Below are 17,674 nucleotides of genomic sequence, written 5' to 3'. Positions count from 1 at the left end.
GATAGTCAAACAAGGATTCCTGGTGGTTGAAGGTATTGTAAGCTACATACATTTCATCCCTTAATGAAATGATGTTTTGCAGCTTAGCAACTTTGCCGCCAATGCAAACGTGACTGTTTGCCTGATCCAATTTCAGAGTGTGTTGGCTTGTTCTCAACTCTTTATATTGTGAGTTTTTTTGCAGCATCTTTGCATTTCTGAGAGTCTTTTTATTATTTGACTCAGAGGGCATGTTGGTTTCCTCAGAAGTCTTTTGAGTTTGTTTAGGTGATTCTCATACTTGATGCGAAAAAGCATGGTGTCCTTGACAACTTCAGTGCTTTCATCTGCAAGATGTACAAGACAGTGTGCATTGTAGGACAAGAATTGTGGACCATACAGTTGACCAAAGTGAGAGACAACGAGCACCAGTATGTCATTGGCATAATCACAGTATTCTTCAATCGAACTGTTGTTGCTCAGGATGAAGATTCCCACAAAAAGTAGCAAGAAATTTCTGTATACCTGTGTGTTAAGGAGATCTTTCATCATGACAGGTCCGGTATACAGTAAAAACTGCCTAAACTCTGTTGCCTTCCACCTATCAATTTCTCTCAGTGCCCTTGGTTTCCTTGCAAACTCCATGGGCACACTTCTCCGAGCATTTAACAGTCTTTCTGACAATGTGTTTATTTGAAATCCTGACAGCCTACAAGTCAGAGGACCCATCTTCAGCCACAAGAGAAGAAGCCGTCTCATGATGGTGCATGTAGTCGAGGGGGAAACCAGAGACCATGTTTAGGGATGTTTCTTCAAGAGGTGATGGACCATGATGATGATCAGCATCTGTCTTATTTCTGAAGCTCTCATTAGTTCTTAAAGGCATGTCAGTTCTTGGAAATGTCATTCTATTTTCTAGGTACAAACCATCCTGTGTGCATTTTTCACATCCGTGATAGCCTGTGTGACCTTTAAAATTTTTCAGGAATGCACGGGCAGGTCCATCACAGACCATCGAAAGAGAGTATTAAATTTAACATCACTCCATCAAATTCAAATCCTTTAGCTAATTAATTTACTTCAGAGATGAATTCTTGAAGGTACTCTGCTAGGGATGTAGGTTTACTTGTGCCACAAAATAAACGTATTGTCACTGGTTCCTCTTGTTTGATGTTTTGCAGTGTCCCTAGGATGGGCCAGAACTGTGATGCTGAGCTCTTATAGAGTGGCAAACCATCAATGCTGACCTGAAGTTCCAGTGTGTGAATGTTGCGCAGAATGTCAACATTCTGATGTAGCACCTCTGCAATTGAATTCAGCACTCCAAGATGGTAATACTGGCCACCAGCCTTGTCTTGTATTTCAGGGTTTAAACGCACAGTTCCTAGCAATGTCCTCGAGTCTTTTGGCAGATTTAAACTGTGTAGCCGTAGAATGTTGAGCAATGAATTCAATGCCACATGTTTGAGTTTGTGTTCAGTAGCAAGGATGCCAAATCATCATTTAATGAATTTGGATCTGATTCTGTGTCTGATTCACTGACATCAAGAACACTTCTGACATCTTCAGTCTCATCGACATGAGAGAGACAGTCCATGAATGTATCTTCATCATCATTTTGACCTTGACCGGTTTTACTGTGCATCCAACCCAATTCTTTCCCCCAAGTTGTTGCCTGTATTGTCTGCAGTTGCTGATCTACCTTGTCCTTTGCTTTCCGTCTTAGTGTCCAATAGGATGGTTCATTTGAAGCCATAGTATTAAGACCTTAATACAAACAAACCTATTTTTTTGTTGTTTGTTTACTGGCCTACCAAGTCATATGCATTAACATAATGTACATACCTTTAGTTGGTTGACGGATGGTAATGGATAACTTTCTGTAGTCAAATTAAACAAAGGACATAGTTAAATGCTGAAATTTAAAATGACTACATAAATATACTATTACATATCTAAACTTTAATCAGAGATTGACAGTCTTCTGTAATTGAGGTTTAAACATAGATTAAATTCTCTTTTCATCACATAGTGTTCTTTTAAAACATCAGTTGCACCTAAGAGATCTGTTCACATATAATTATACATTTACACAGACAAAAGTTCGGTACTGGTTAGATTTTCATGTGTTTGAAAGAAATGGTATTACGTAAGACTGTTTATTTTATGAAAATACATTTTCACTGTAAATATATTCAATGTAAATCTTTTCACAATTGTGTGCATCAAATCAGCGTATTAAAATGATTTCCAAAGTATCATGTGATCACAGGAAAAAGGTAATATTGTGAAATATTTTTGGAAATTAAAAATATAGGTGTCTTATTTTAATATACTTTGATATATAATATATATATAATATAATTGTTCTGAGATGCAAAGCTGGTTTTTCAGCATCATTACTTCAGTCTTCAGTGTCACATGATCCTTCAGAAATCCTTCTAATATGATGATTTATTATAAGTGTTGGAAATAGTTGTGCAGCTTAGTATATGTGTTTTATGTATTTATTTATTTATTTATTTATTTATTTATTTATTTTCTTTTGAAACCAGTGAACATTTTTCAGGATTCTTTGATAAAAGTTAAAAACAATAGCACTTATTTAAAATAGAAATCTTATGCAACAATAACAATAATGCCTTGCTTGGTGTCTATCTAATCTTCAGGTGAGAGTTGAATGGCGCTTAGTGTCTCGCGAGATTTTAATTGGGTTTCCTCTGTTTCAAGCAAGGCATTCGATTGGCTGGTAGGTGCTGATGTCGCGCTGCAAGAACAACATGGCACGGGTTCAAAGCCTTATTCAACTGAGAAAATTGATCAGCGTCATGGTACAAGCGAAGTCTGAATGGTTTGGTAAGGTGAACTTGAAACGAAATCCCGCAACCGTGAGTTTGTTAAACTGTTGTCACTGAACAGGACTTTTTGTGATTTCGTGTATGTTAACTGGACATCATATACGTTTAGTGCTTGTGTAACTTGATCCGGGCCGCTGTTATTACGTTAGCTCGGAGCCTCTGTTCATGGTTGACTTGCCTTACATTTGTCAGAGCTGGTGGGTCTAAATCAATCCGAGATAGCCCATTACGACGTCCAATACTAAAGCAAACTTGTAGGAATGAATGAAAACTAGTGAGCAATTTCGAAAAGCCGCTGAGTGTAAATCTTACTTGTTATTGCGGTGTAAAATACAAGTGCACTTGATTGTCCACTTAGTTTTTGGACCATCACAAATGGGTGTCCCTGAAAAGTATACTATTTGAGGGTACAGAGCGATGGATTTTGGATTCAGTGCAAGTGCAATGTATAGCAACATTTTACATTTCTACGTTATATTCCTCAGTACCAATAGGCCATAGCCAATCAGTATTGAACAGGGCAGCGCTTCAGATTTTCCCGCCCGACCGATGATTGGATTCGCTCAGAATGGCGTTGAAGTGAATTTGATGACGTAACGTACATCAGCTGTTTTCGCGAGGGGAAAAAAGCGCCCTTAACATTTCAGTATTTAGTTTAAGTTAGGTTGTTTGTATTTAAGTGTATGTGTTTTACATGTATAATGATTCTTATCTCGAATATAATCAAACGTAAAGATATCAAAAGGCTGATTAATCCAAATAAATGTTACTTACCAACCACTTGACGAACTGACGACAAACTACAAACAAACTTAAAGACGACTAATTAACTTTTAAAACAACAGTAGTAGAAAGACATGTAATGAATGAACAGGAACTTAATATATACAAATGGTTCTATTTACAGGTTATTAATGTGGGGAAAATAATCAAAAAATGTTGAGGGTACAGTAGGCTGAGGAAATCACAACGGTCATCTGATACAAATTACAACGGTCATCGCATATATGTAGCCTACGGTCACGTGACATTCATTCATATATTTTTTTTATTTTTTTAATTATTTTTCCTGAGCTTAATACAAGAAACACAATGTGTTGATGTTTAGAGTTGTTATAAATATTGCTACAGTTTAATGGTTTAATATTGCTTAGATCAGATGTTTTTTTTTTTTTAGGGTGAGGGTTACCTCAAGGACATAATGTCAAAGGTTACTTGTTTGCTACCTCTGTTTATTTGTAAATGTAATGGGTGTTTTTTTCACCATATGTTGAAGATATTTTAAAATTTGTTTATTTTATTAGTTATTATATTTATTAGGCATTTTAAATGTAATTTGACAGTCAGTACTAAAAGAGTATGAAAATATTGAAATGTGTACATTTATCGTTTTCTCTCTGTGTGTCACATTACACTTGCCCTGAATATTTCAGTGCCACACAATTTGCCACAGTGGCAATGGTAATTTTTATTAATAATTTTTTCTCTATATGAAATTGGATATTTGGCAGTAAAGCACTCAAGTTAAGTTGGGTGAAATATAAATTTGTTTAAACAACATCTGTGTTAAGTCTTAAAAAAAATATATATATATGAAAATATTTAGTATTCTGACAGCTTCTCTGAGTTGGGTCTTTATAGCTTTTGCTTTTCTTTATATTTGCTCATTAAAACTCACCATATTCCATAGTACTAAACATTTTTAGGTCATGGTAGCCACATGTAAAACCATAAATGCCTCTTCACTACACAGTAAGAAAAAAAACAACTTTTCTCTACAAGTCTGGTATTCATGAAAAACGGTAACCTGAACACATTTAGTATGGAGATAAATGCAAAAATTACCATAGCTTCATAACAAACAATTGTTATTATATTCTATTATTTCTGTAACTGTTAATACAGGCTTGATTCCTGGTTTACTGTGGATGTTGGATGTAGTGATTTTTACAATGGCAACCCACAGACTCAATGTGGACACCTTGTTGTAAAACACTTTTTATTATTATTATTATTAACTGTGTATTATATTTATTCCTTTTGATATATGAGTGATGTGTCTGGCACACATTTTCTTTTTCTCTAGTTTCCCTGTTTCTTCTGCCTTGGCTGCACCAGCTGTGGAAACCAGACCTGGTGAGGACCCTCTCCTCCATCCTCAACTATTGAACCTCTTATATCACTCGGATGAGGTAATAAATTAAAGATTGTGTTGTTGGTCAGTGAATAGTTTGTTTTAAGCTGCAAATAATTTTAATTTTTCTGATCAATTTGATAACCACTATATTTAACCGCTATATTCAGGGTGTCTGCAGGTCCTCAAAAAGTCTTAAAATGTCTTAAATAGCGTTTTCCTAATATAAGGCCTTAAAAAGTATTTAAATGTCTTAAATTAAGATAAGATAGGTCTTAAATATATTTGGTCACTTCAGTCTGATGGACCTAATGACTGTTTATATTCATTGGACAGACCGAATATTTTTTTTTTTTCTTCCCCTGCATCATCAGAGTGAATTGAAGAATACAAGTTTGCGCTGAGGCTCACTCTTTGTGAGAGACTTCAGATAGAACAAATAAAATGGCACACATAAACATGATATAGTAAAGTAATACCTTGACAAGTGAGCTATCTTGAACAATATTCTAACAACGCAAAAAAAAAAAAACATTGACTACCTTTACAAGCTGTTAAATTCGGGTTATGGTCGGGTTAAGGTCACTATTTGGGTTTCTGAAACATTCGGGATAACCCGTTTTACATGTGTGAGCAGAGAGAGTTACTCCTGTATACATGGAATGTGTAATCAGTCGGGCAATATCCCGATGTAAACGGCGACGCACGGTTAGCGTCTGGACGTAAGACGCAATATGCGTCATATCCGATTCGTCTTCCTGTATCCAAAGACTCAAAAGACCAAGATTCCTTGCGAATAGAACATGCGCAGAACACACATTTTGATGGGGATATGCCGAAACGCATTTACAAGACCAAATATTCGGGTTAGAAAAGGGGTACCCCAGGTATAATATCCCGGTTTTTAAAAACCGGGATATGAGCATATCCGGGTTTTTGCCGGTGTTTACATGGCCGTGCGCGACCGGGTTATTGCTAATATCCCAGTTTTGAACGGGTTATTGGCTGCATGTAAACGTAGTCATTGAAAACACCTACAGAGTGTATGCATTACGTGTGTTCATTTAGAATGTGCACTGCATGATTCAGTCTATTAAAAGACATCGGGGGAAGAACATGTGTATATTAATACCTCTTAAATATAGTTAATCAATTTTGGTAAATTTCACATGGCAGTGCCTTTTTTTTCCTCAAAAAAATGACCATATATAAATGTAATTTTTTTTTTTTTTTAACAACAGTTTCATAAACTATACGTTCTATTAAGAGACTTACGTTTTTGCACTATTTCACCAACAAAAATAATTCCAAACAAAGCCACAGTGCTGTTTTGCGTCTCTAAGCAACATGAAGGCTTTTTGTTCCTGAATGAATCAACTGTTTTAATTACTCACTTATTAACAGTTACCTGCTGTCACCTACTGGTGGTTTTTAATGTCAGATTTAAAGTATCTTTTTAATTCAATTAAATTCAAGTTTATTTGTATAGCGCTTTTTAAGATACAAATCATTACAAAGCAACTTTACAGAAAATTACGTTTCTAAAATATTTAGTAGTAGCTTATAAGTGGTGACTGTCAGTTTATGTGCATATGACAGGATTTTTCAGAAAAATTAATCAAAGACGTAGTCAACCAGACAATGAACATTATTAACAGCAATTATTATATAATGCAGTAACACTTGTAGCAATATTTGTTAGTTCTGTTGTTGTCTCTGGGTTAGCATCATCTGAGGTCCTCTGAAGGTCAGCATTGTCTCTTCTCAGGTGTTCTAGATCCAGACTGGAGCTTGTGTAAATCCTAGTTACCACGGGATGAAGATCCAACAGAAACAGAGAAACACATAGAGACATCATTAGCATAGCTGGTAATGTTCCAACACAGTAAAATTAATTAGTTTAACCCAAACTAAAGAATAATAATGTGTTTTATATGATGTGATGCTCTTTTTGTGAACATTGTTACATAAAATGCTCTTACTCTGTTTCTTTTCTTCACCAATACCTTAGGACAGACCAGCCTGTGATCTCCTAAGACACCCAGATTCAGCCCTGGTCACGATCATTCCCTCACCTGTGTCTCATCACAGTCCATCACCAGTGTCTGCACCCTGCATACTGCCAATATTATGGATTTCTGTTCTGGAGAGAGATGCCATTCACAACATAATCTCTACACAATATCCAACTCAAATAATTTAGTCTTGCCAAACAGTTTCCCTGATTTGTTACTGTTCACAATGTAGCATGGTCTTGCCTACCTTTGTCCATTCAGTTATTAAAATGTTTTTAATATTTGTATTGAATATATCTCAAGTTTATTATTTAAAAGCAACTTCACTTAATCTTTCCCTAGAAGAGATAATAGGTGTGTTTGACTTGAAGCAGTGCTGTGCAGACCGATCGAAGTATGACATCACAGTACCATGAGAGCAATAAGACGGCTTCATATATAGGTCCTTCTCAAAAAATTAGCATATTGTGATAAAAGTTCATTATTTTCCATAATGTAATGATAAATATTAAACTTTCATATATTTTAGATTAATTGCACACCAACTGAAATATTTCAGGTCTTTTATTGTTTTAATACTGATGATTTTGGCATACAGCTCATGAAAACCGAAAATTCCTATCTCAAAAAATTTGCATATTTCATCCGACCAATAACAGAAAAGTGTTTTTAATACAAAAAAAGTCAACCTTCAAATAATTGTTCAGTTATGCTCTCAATACTTGGTCGGGAATCCTTTTGCAGAAATGACTGCTTCAATGCGGCGTGGCATGGAGGCAATCAGCCTGTGGCACTGCTGAGGTGTTATGGAGGCCCAGGATGCTTCGATAGCGGCCTTAAGCTCATCCAGAGTGTTGGGTCTTGAGTCTCTCAACTTTCTCTTCACAATATCCCACAGATTCTCTATGGGGTTCAGGTCAGGAGAGTTGGCAGGCCAATTGAGCACAGTAATACCATGGCCAGTAAACCATTTACCAGTGGTTTTGGCACTGTGAGCAGGTGCCAGGTCGTGCTGAAAAACGAAATCTTCATCTCCATAAAACTTTTCAGCAGATGGAAGCATGAAGTGCTCCAAAATCTCCTGATAGCTAGCTGCATTGACCCTGCCCTTGATAAAACACAGTGGACCAACACCAGCAGCTGACATGGCACCCCGGACCATCACTGACTGTGGGTACTTGACACTGGACTTCAGGCATTTTGGCATTTCCTTCTCCCCAGTCTTCCTCCAGACTCTGGCACCTTGATTTCCAAATGACATGCAAAATTTGCTTTCATCCGAAAAAAGTACTTTGGACCACTGAGCAACAGTCCAGTGCTGCTTCTCTGTAGCCCATTTCCTGCACACGCCTGTGCACGGTGGCTCTGGATGTTTCTACTCCAGACTAATTTTTTGAGAAGGACCTGTACTTTTGAATTGCTCTCACCATACTTTGTCATAATTTAAGCGGTGCTGCGCAGAATGAGTGTCTTTGTAACCATTCTCGGTAGATACTGAAACCATATTAATGGTGCTTTTAAGTAAAATATTAAATGTAATATGTAAGGTAAGCCATGGCTGGGTGTACATTCCACATTTTTAATGCTGTGGAGGTAAAGAACTACATGAACTAAAGCCATGAATCACCCCTTAATTATAATAATCAGGGTGATCAATTCTGTCAAATTCAACATTGCTCCAACAGCCCTGCCAGTAGTTAACCAGTGCTCCTGAAGACCACAAATAGCAGGTTCAGTAGTGTTTGAGAAGGCTTGAAGCTGAACTTTCCAGGAAGTTATATAGTTATGTAGACAGGTGTTGGTGTGACTAATTATTGAGTAGTCTATTGCTCATTATTATGCTGTAGTTAACTTATAGGCAGGATGTACAGTAATTGCATTAAATACTGTATAGACTAATGAACATTTGTCTAAAACAATAGTGAATTTAACAAACATCTCAAGTTTAACATTTACAAGTGTGTAAATAGTACAGTAATGTTATTACACTTGAAGTACAAAATAATCATACTGTAGTTTATTTGGAGTAACTTGCTCAACATATATATGTGTGTGTGTGTGTGTGTGTGTGTGTGTGTGTAAGTACAATCACTAATCTTGAAATGTTGAACACTTAAAACCTACAAATAGTCAATGATCTTAACGCGCTGTACAAAATAACTTCCACATGGTTTATCTTCATTGACAGGGACAGTTAGACAAACCGATTTAAAAGTGCATGATGGATTGCGTTGTTAAAACATTTTTTTTTTGTGCTTTTGTTCTTGTTTGTTTCCAGTAAAGTATGTCACCTTTTGTCTGATCATTTAGACATTAATGTTAACGAAAGCGCACAGTGTAATTCTGTGCACATAAGTAAAGAAAAAGTGTTTGTGTCTCCTTGAAAACATCAATGGAATATAATACATTTAATAAATAAATGTATGTCTACAAAATAATGTGATGTTTGCTTTTAAACATGCTATATACGTTATTGTACTAAGAGCAAATCACAGAACATGGATTTTAAATGATCGTTATTTCTTCAAGTATTTCCCTTTAAATTAATCAAGTATAGCAGCTTCCAGTTCTCGACCGGACATGCCGGCATATTTCGGGTGATAAAGATACGTCGTATAGATGTCATTTAGAGGTAGGGAAGACGTTTCATTTAACAGCTCAAACAGACGATCTACAGACGATCAAAATACGACTATAAAAAAGGAATCCGATGTTTATCAGATGATGCGCTCTTCAGCAGACGTCTCCGCGACGTACGTGTGCTATCTGGGATGTAGCCTGTTGATCCCCTGCTTGTTAAAGTGCCAGACTCCAAACTGCACTGAGCGCTGGTTCGTGTTCCTCTCTTAGCAGGTCTAGCCAGCATTTTAACATTGATTAACCCGTAAATCAAAATCCATGTCGTCCATAATCCAGTAAACATTGGATTTGTTTAGATTTTTCTAATTGTCTTAACATTACCTTTGAACATGGGTGAATACACAACTGTACGTTAAATAATTTGCATTTAGATCAACCCTATACATTCATAAAGGTAAAAAAAAAATTCTAAATCACTGGCAGTAATGGCTTTACAACCAACTTCAGAAAACTACCATGTGCTCAATTTTTTTTTAAACAAGTTTTATTTTTTAAACATTCTGTATAAAACAGATGAATATAATCCCAGACTTTATCTTACAGTGTTTGTGCATGAATGTTTTTTTTTTAATTATAGAAGAACAACCCAAATAAAATATCCTGACATTTATTAAGACATAAAAAATAAAATTTATAATCCTTAAAGGAAAAACCCTAACTTCAATGAAATACATTTCAACTTAAAATATTAAATGCTTCTTCAAATTCTGATAAAATGTCAGAACCAACAGCCTCGTGCATATAGTGTGGTTGTGCTTCGGGTGATCCTTGAAAGTGTCCCAGCTCTAGGTCCTTTCTGATGCAGTCCCCTCCTCTCTGTCCCACTTGTGCGCTTTCTGTATGGTCCTGTACTAAATACTCATAAAATATCAGCTTGTTAAATATCTTTAACTGAAAACTGAATGCAAAACAAAATAACATACAATATTTTCACTTTACAGTTCAATAACAGTGGGGTTGGAAACAAAGTGCAGAAGTCTATTTATTAAAAACTTAATGTATTCAGATGAAAGTTTGCAATATTTACAAATTATTCACAAGCAGTGTTTTCAGAGCCCCCAGTTACACTGTTTTAATCAGAATCATAACTATACAGTGGCTGCGTTAGCAAAATGTTTGCAGTCATATCTGCACAGAGGAGACGTCGGGCAGCTTCTCGAAGATCTGGTCTTTGGAGAAGGCTGTTTACCTTATACTGGATAAATGTAAGTATTGTTACTTAAAAAGTAAAATTAACTCAGAATGATTTGCATTGCTTGCCCACCCCAACACTTAAAGGCGCAATATGTAATTTTTCTGCTTTAAAAATAGCAGAAATCACTATATGTATGTTATATATATTTTTCAGTTGTGTACTTACATCATCCCGACAGTTTCCACAAACTTTCAAATCCGGAGAAAATTATAGTTTAATTCGAAGACACGGCACGTTTCTTTATTTCCGTTTTGTCGCCCGTCTATGACGTCATATAAACTTTGACCCCTCTAGTTTATCTAACTTCCTGTGGAACCGCCAAATACAAAGGTGAAGAGAAACAAATACGAGACGAAGAAGAAAAAGTAGTAGCCTTTATCGAGACTATTATATATTTATATTGTTTATATTCGTATTTAAACCTCAATCAATAACTTAGTTATGGATCATGATTATGCTTTGCCTGCACGTTCCGTGAAGCGCAAACGTACGGATTAAATAAATGACCCGAGATGGTTTTGGGACAAGAGAAGCAACAAGACACGGGTAAATATTGGAGTTGCATTTCCAAGATAGAGAGAGCTTCGTGACAAGCTGAAACTACAGAGAGATGTCGAACTCGCTTGCATTCTGATAAAAAGGTATGCATCCATTCAGCTAACTGTATCTATCCGTATATTTTGTGAAACGATGATGTCTTGTGTAAAATGCAGACGGACTAGCTCTCATGTAAATCTACATTTGTTCTATATCTAGCTGAATGAAGTAGCTTCAAATGCAGTTCTCTAACTTGTTCGATATCATAGTATAACGTAATTATAATTATTAATTAAAGCTGCAAGCAGCGATGAACGGGCCCTCGCACACGGGCTCACCGGCAGCGAGTGGCTTTAGTAAATAGGTGAACGGTGAGAAACATGCATTTAAACTCATAAATATAAGTGGAATATATCAAAGTTTACTCCATATTTGTGCCAATCTTTGTGTTGCCAGCAGGTGGTGCTCTCATTATAATTGACTATTGGCCTTCGGATGTGTTCAGGGTAGTGATGGGAAGTTCGGATCATTTTACCGACTCAGACTTTTGAGTCTCGTTCAGCAAAATGAACGAATCTTTTTTCGAGTCATTTCGTTCATTTTAGCAAAATGTTATTAAAATATTAAGTGCTACCTCCCCAACACATCTAGTACTTACGCAAACGTTGATCACACTACAAACAATTCAAAACTAAAATGCTATGAGATAAAGAAAAAAATACTCATTCTTTACCTGGGTCTTCAGTCTGTGATTAGCTCATCTCACCTCTTATCTGACAAGAAGTCTTCGGGTTTAAGTCATTCCTTAATCACGTGACAGCCCCATACGCAAAACCAACGCGGTCTCGAGCCGGAAAGAGAATTGATTAGTTCATCTGACGAGTCTTTCGGGTCGAGTTTGACTCGTTCCTTAATTACGTGACAGCCCCATACGCAAAACTAACGCGGTCTTGAGCCGGAAAGAGAATTGATTAGTTCATCTCATGAGTCTTTCGGGTCTCGGGTCGAGTTTGACTCGTTCCTTAATCACGTGACAGCCCCATACGCAAAACTAACGCAGTCTTGAGCCGGAAAGAGAATTGATTAGTTCATCTCATGAGTCTTTCGGGTCGAGTTTGACTCGTTCCTTAATCACGTGACAGACCCATACGCTATTTCTGACATTTCTGTCACTGTGTTTTTGTTACTGTTTGTTGAGGGTCTGTGGTTTGTTATTATTTTATAAATAAAAAAAACCCTGTTATAAATAAAATGTTGATTAATTTGTCTTCTCGACTGTCTATCGGTAAATAAACACTAGGCTATATAATAATATAATAATCCAAGCTTACAATAAAAAGTATTTATAGACTAGTTTGTTCATTTTTACTCCAATTTTGAGTTTGCTGGTATAATAATTGCTTTTCCTAGGCAGACTTGACATATTGGTGTAATATATGTATAAGAAGATTGCTCAAAAAAGGACATAATGACATACATTAAAAGCAAATAACATTTTGAATTTGAATTATTAATGTTAAAGACATTAAGGTTATGATAACTTCAGCTTTAACAGTTTTAACCCAGCTCAGAGTGAGGAGTTTCAGATCCTGGTGCACTGCCAGTGCAGGGGCCATGTTTTGGGAAGACTTTGACGAGAGGGTAGCAAGCTTGAGGCCTTCTGCTACCTCTTCTAAGACCTCAGATGCTATGATGGCCAACCTTGCAGAGCCACTCTTACCCCGCACATCAGACCCTCTGGCCTGGTGGAGGAGATGTTCACCAGTATACACAAGCCTTTCTGAAGTCACAAAGACAACACTTTGCATTGTGGCCACATCCGTGCCATCTGAATTTTTTTTTCTAAAACTGGGCAGATTATCTCAGATAGAAGAACTCACAGACTCAGCCCATCCAAGGTCAGGGAGCTTGTTTTTTTTTAAATAATGTAAACATGCCTTAAAGCAAGTCCTAAAAATATAGCCACAGTGTGTTATTTATTTTAAAGCTTATTTATTTTTATTTATTTAGAAAAAGACTAGCTTGTTGTGCAATATTTTTGTTGTTGTGATTTTAAAAGGTAATTTGTTATTGTTATAAGGCTCCGTAGCTTTAGTATCTCTTAATTTTCATTTATTTTTTATTCAAATGGTTTAAAATTATTTTGGGAATAGCTTGTTGTGCAATATTTAGTTTTTCTTTTTTTTATATTGTATTTTTAAAGTTCATTTGTTAAGGTTATTAGACCCTGTGGCTTTATTATCTTTTAATTTTAATTTCATTTTTAATTATTTACATTTTTATTATTTTAATTTATTTTGGAATAGTTGTCCTCTTTGTTACAAAGCTTTTCTGTAATAAACAACAAACAACCATTCAAAAGTATGTACAGTGTTTTTAATGTTTATAAAGTGTCATATGTTACAAAAGTATGGTTTACACAGACAATCTGATTTAATAACTGCACAACTAAACAAAAACAAACAAACAAACAGACAGAAAAAAAGATCAACATTTTAAGCATAACCAACTCTTTATTTCCACATTCAGTGTTATGGAAAAGTACCACCATGGCAGAAATTAAAAATAACAATTTGAAACCAGAAATGCATCACGTTACTGTAAGAGTAAATAATACTAATAATAAATAAGTACTACGCACCCATTTTGTAAGGAAAGTTGTAAATGAACTAATTACTCTAGCCAATGTTGTCACATCACAGTACAAAAGAACGAAAAACCCGAAGAACCGAAAGATGAACTATTCAATTCTCTGCATTCTTTTACTGTCAGTGTCTATTGGTTTTAGCGTATGGGTCTGTCACGTGATTAAGGAACGACTCGACCCGAAGACTCATGAGATGAACTAATCAATTCTCTTTCCGGCTCATATTGCATTGGGTTTAACGTATTGGGCTGTCACGTGATTGAGGAACGAGTCAAAAACCCGATAGACTCGAACTATGAACTAATCAATTCTCTTTCCGGCTCATATTGCATTGGGTTTAACGTATTGGGCTGTCACGTGATTGAGGAACGAGTCAAAAACCCGATAGACTCGAACTATGAACTAATCAATTCTCTTTCCGGCTCATGCTGCATTGGGTTTAACGTATTGGGCTGTCACGTGATTGAGGAACGAGTCAAAAACCCAATAGACCCGAACTATGAACTAATCAATTCTCTTTCCGACTCAGACTGCATTGGGTAAGCGTATGGGGCTGTCACGTGATCAAGGAACGAGTCAAAAACCTGATAGACCCGAACTATGAACTAATCAATTCTCTTTCCGGCTCAAGACTGCATTGACTGACAGGTGAATTACTACTACTAGAACCCATAGAATAATGCGCATGCGCGACTGAACGAATCACTCCCCGAGACGACTCGTTCTTCCCGAGTCACATTAAAGATTCGTTCAAAATTAACGAATCGTTCAAGAACGACACATCACTAGTTCAGGGCAGGACTCTTATCGAACATGTGAAGTTTGGGGAAGATCGAACAAATTATGCCTGAGTTACAACAACTTCTCTTGCTGTGGCGAGACATCAAAATTTGTCATGACACCATGGACATTCCCTTTAACAAAAACTCAAGATCTCCACAAGTTAACATTGCACAGGCCTTTAGATTAGACTGACTACAAAAAATACATTAATCTCAAAAAAATTCTAGTAGTTTGTCACAGCATACAACATGTCACTTCCTGTTGCCAGCAGGTGGCGCTATAACTATAACTGAAAATGGGCATGTAGATCTGTTAAGGGCAGAAGTCTTATCTAACATTTGAAGTTTGGGGCAGATTGGACATTGTAAGTCTGAGTAACAGCAACTTCCTTTTTCATGGCGAAACATCAAATTTTGTCAGGCCGCCATGGACACGCCCTTTAACGAAACCTCAAGATCTTCACCATTTAACATCTCAAAGGCCTTAAGATTTAACTGACCAAGTTTGGTGTTGATCTGAATAAATCTCTAGGAGGAGTTTGCTAAAGTACAACCCGTGAAAATGGCAAAAACAACGCCAATTGTGCAGAGAAAATTCTAAATAACTGACTTCCTGTTGGGATTCGGATTTTGTACCAAGAGACTTTTTCGTAGATATTGGTGTGTTACATGTGTGTACCGATTTTTGTACATGTACATGAAACATAGCTCGAGACGCACTCCGTTGAAAGTGAATACGCACTCCGTTGAAAGTGTATAGGTGGCGCTATCGAGCCATTTTGCCACACCCGATGGAATATTGGCCTTCAGATCTGTTCAGGCCAGGACCCTTATCACACATGTGAAGTTTGATCAAGATCGGACATTTTATGCCTGAGTTATAGCATCTTTTATTCCCATGACGAGAAATCGAACTTCGTTACGGCGCCATGGACACGCCTTTTAACAAAAACTCAAGATCTTCACAACTAAACATCACACAGGTCTTTAGATTAGACTGACCACAAAAAAGACATTGATGTCATCAAATTTCTAGGAGTAGTTTGTCACAGTGTAAAATGTGTCACTTCCTGTTGCCAATAGGTGGCGCTATGACTATAACTGAATATGGGCATGTAGATCTGTTCAGGTCAAGAGTCTCATCCAACATGTGAAGTTTGGGGCAGATTGGACATTGTATGTCTGAGTTACAGCAACTTCCTTTTTCATGGCGAAACATCGAAATTTGTCAGGCCGCCATGGATACGCCCTTTAACGAAACCTCAAGATCTTCACCATTTAACATCTCAAAGGCCTTAAGATTTAACTGACCAAGTTTGGTGTTGATCTGAATAAATCTCTAGGAGGAGTTTGCTAAAGTACAACCCCTGAAAATGTCAAAAACAACGCCAATTGTGCAGAGAAAATTCTAAATAACTGACTTCCTGTTGGGATTCGGATTTTGTACCAAGAGACTTTTTCGTAGATATTGGTGTGTTACATGTGTGTACCGATTTTTGTACATGTACATGAAACATAGCTCGAGACGCACTCCGTTGAAAGTGAATATGCACTCCGTTGAAAGTGTATAGGTGGCGCTATAGAGCCATTCTGCCACACCTGGTGGAATATTGGCCTTTTGACAAAAGGTGGCGCTATAGAGTGCCTCTTCCACGCCCTTGTAAAAGCTTTTTCCATTGTCTAGCTATCAATAATACTGATATGTGTTTTGAGTTTCATGTAAATCTGAGGTTGTTATCTGCCTCAAAATCACCATAACAGAATATTCACGTTTGACACGTTGCCATGGCAACAATATATAAGATATCAATATTCCCACAACAGGTTTACATCGGCCATGTTTTGTCATTATTCTGATGAAGTTTGAAGCAAATCGAGTAAAAATAAGATGCTGAATTCAAAGCATTTTGAAAATGACTCAATTTCCTGCTGCCAGTTGGTGGCGCTATAACATTGACTCTTAATAGTCACATATATACGATCGGTATCATACTTCGAACAAACCGATGAAGTTTGATCAAACTCAGGTAATGTATGTGGATGTTATTAGGCATTTCCTGTTTCTAATTTTTTGCCCTAAATTCAACGCCACGCCACGGGCAAACCCTTCGAGATATCAAAAATCCCCTCGCAATTTTTCATCCCCAATGTCTTGAGATCATGTTCACCGAGTTTCGAAGCAAACAGTTGAAAGTCCTCAGAGGAGTATTTCAAATTCCAGAGCATGCTTTTTTTAAACAGCCCTGAATAGCTGACTTCCTGTTGGGCGGAGCCTATGACATAAAGCGCAAAAGTTGTAAGTGTACTGAGTTTCATATAAATACATGCAAGTGTGTGTGAGCTATGGTTCAAGGTTTCTGACTGTGTTCCAGGGGGCGCTGTAGAGCCCCTGTGCCACGCCCGGGTCCCAGCCTCTTTGGCGTCCTGATGGCCGCAGGTTCCAATGTGTGTGCCAATTTTCAAGAGTTTTTGAGCATGTTAAGGGCCCCAAAAGCCCCCGAAACCTTGAAGAAAAATAATAATAATAAATAATAATAATAAATATAGCTGCAAGCAGCGATGGCGGGCTCAAGCCGTCAGTGCAACGCCACCCCGGTGGCATCAGGAAAACTGTGCCCAGCGGGCATAAGCATTTACAGTAACCCTCTGGCAATCAAGTTTTAAGGGATACGGCAGTTAAAGGGTTAATCCAACCCATCTAGACTTTGAAATCACATACACAGAACAATATATATAACTTTAGTAACACTTTATTTTAATATATATATAAATGTATAAGGTGTGCATTGTAGCTGACACCTAAATTAACACATTAAAATTGTTTTATGACTGCAAGTCTTTCTCCTCAAATGCTATTGAGCTTCAAATTTGCTTTTGAGTCCATGTG

General features: G+C 36.9%; 1 protein-coding gene and 1 long non-coding RNA gene across 9 annotated transcripts in view; both read left to right on the top strand.

Annotated features, from left to right (window-relative positions):
• Positions 1-7,267, top strand: LOC127966712 (uncharacterized). Of its 8 annotated transcripts, none has more exons than XR_008155683.1 (7): positions 41-410; positions 688-798; positions 1,161-1,310; positions 2,710-2,835; positions 4,924-5,029; positions 6,740-6,840; positions 6,983-7,267. It is a non-coding gene; the product is annotated as an uncharacterized LOC127966712 (long non-coding RNA). The 8 variants fall into 8 exon arrangements; XR_008155684.1 differs by having other exon boundaries at positions 899-1,310; XR_008155686.1 differs by lacking the exons at positions 41-410; positions 688-798 and adding an exon at positions 1-32.
• Positions 1-17,674, top strand: part of LOC127966565 (gastrula zinc finger protein XlCGF57.1-like) — a 164,763-nt gene that overhangs the window by 79,394 nt on the left and 67,695 nt on the right. The window lies entirely within an intron of this gene.

This window comes from Carassius gibelio, chromosome A4 (genome assembly GCF_023724105.1).
Source record: "Carassius gibelio isolate Cgi1373 ecotype wild population from Czech Republic chromosome A4, carGib1.2-hapl.c, whole genome shotgun sequence".
NCBI classification, from domain to species: Eukaryota; Metazoa; Chordata; class Actinopteri; order Cypriniformes; family Cyprinidae; genus Carassius; species Carassius gibelio.
The sequence above is the reverse complement of the archived record's forward strand: the minus strand, read 5'-3'. Positions and strand labels throughout refer to the sequence as shown.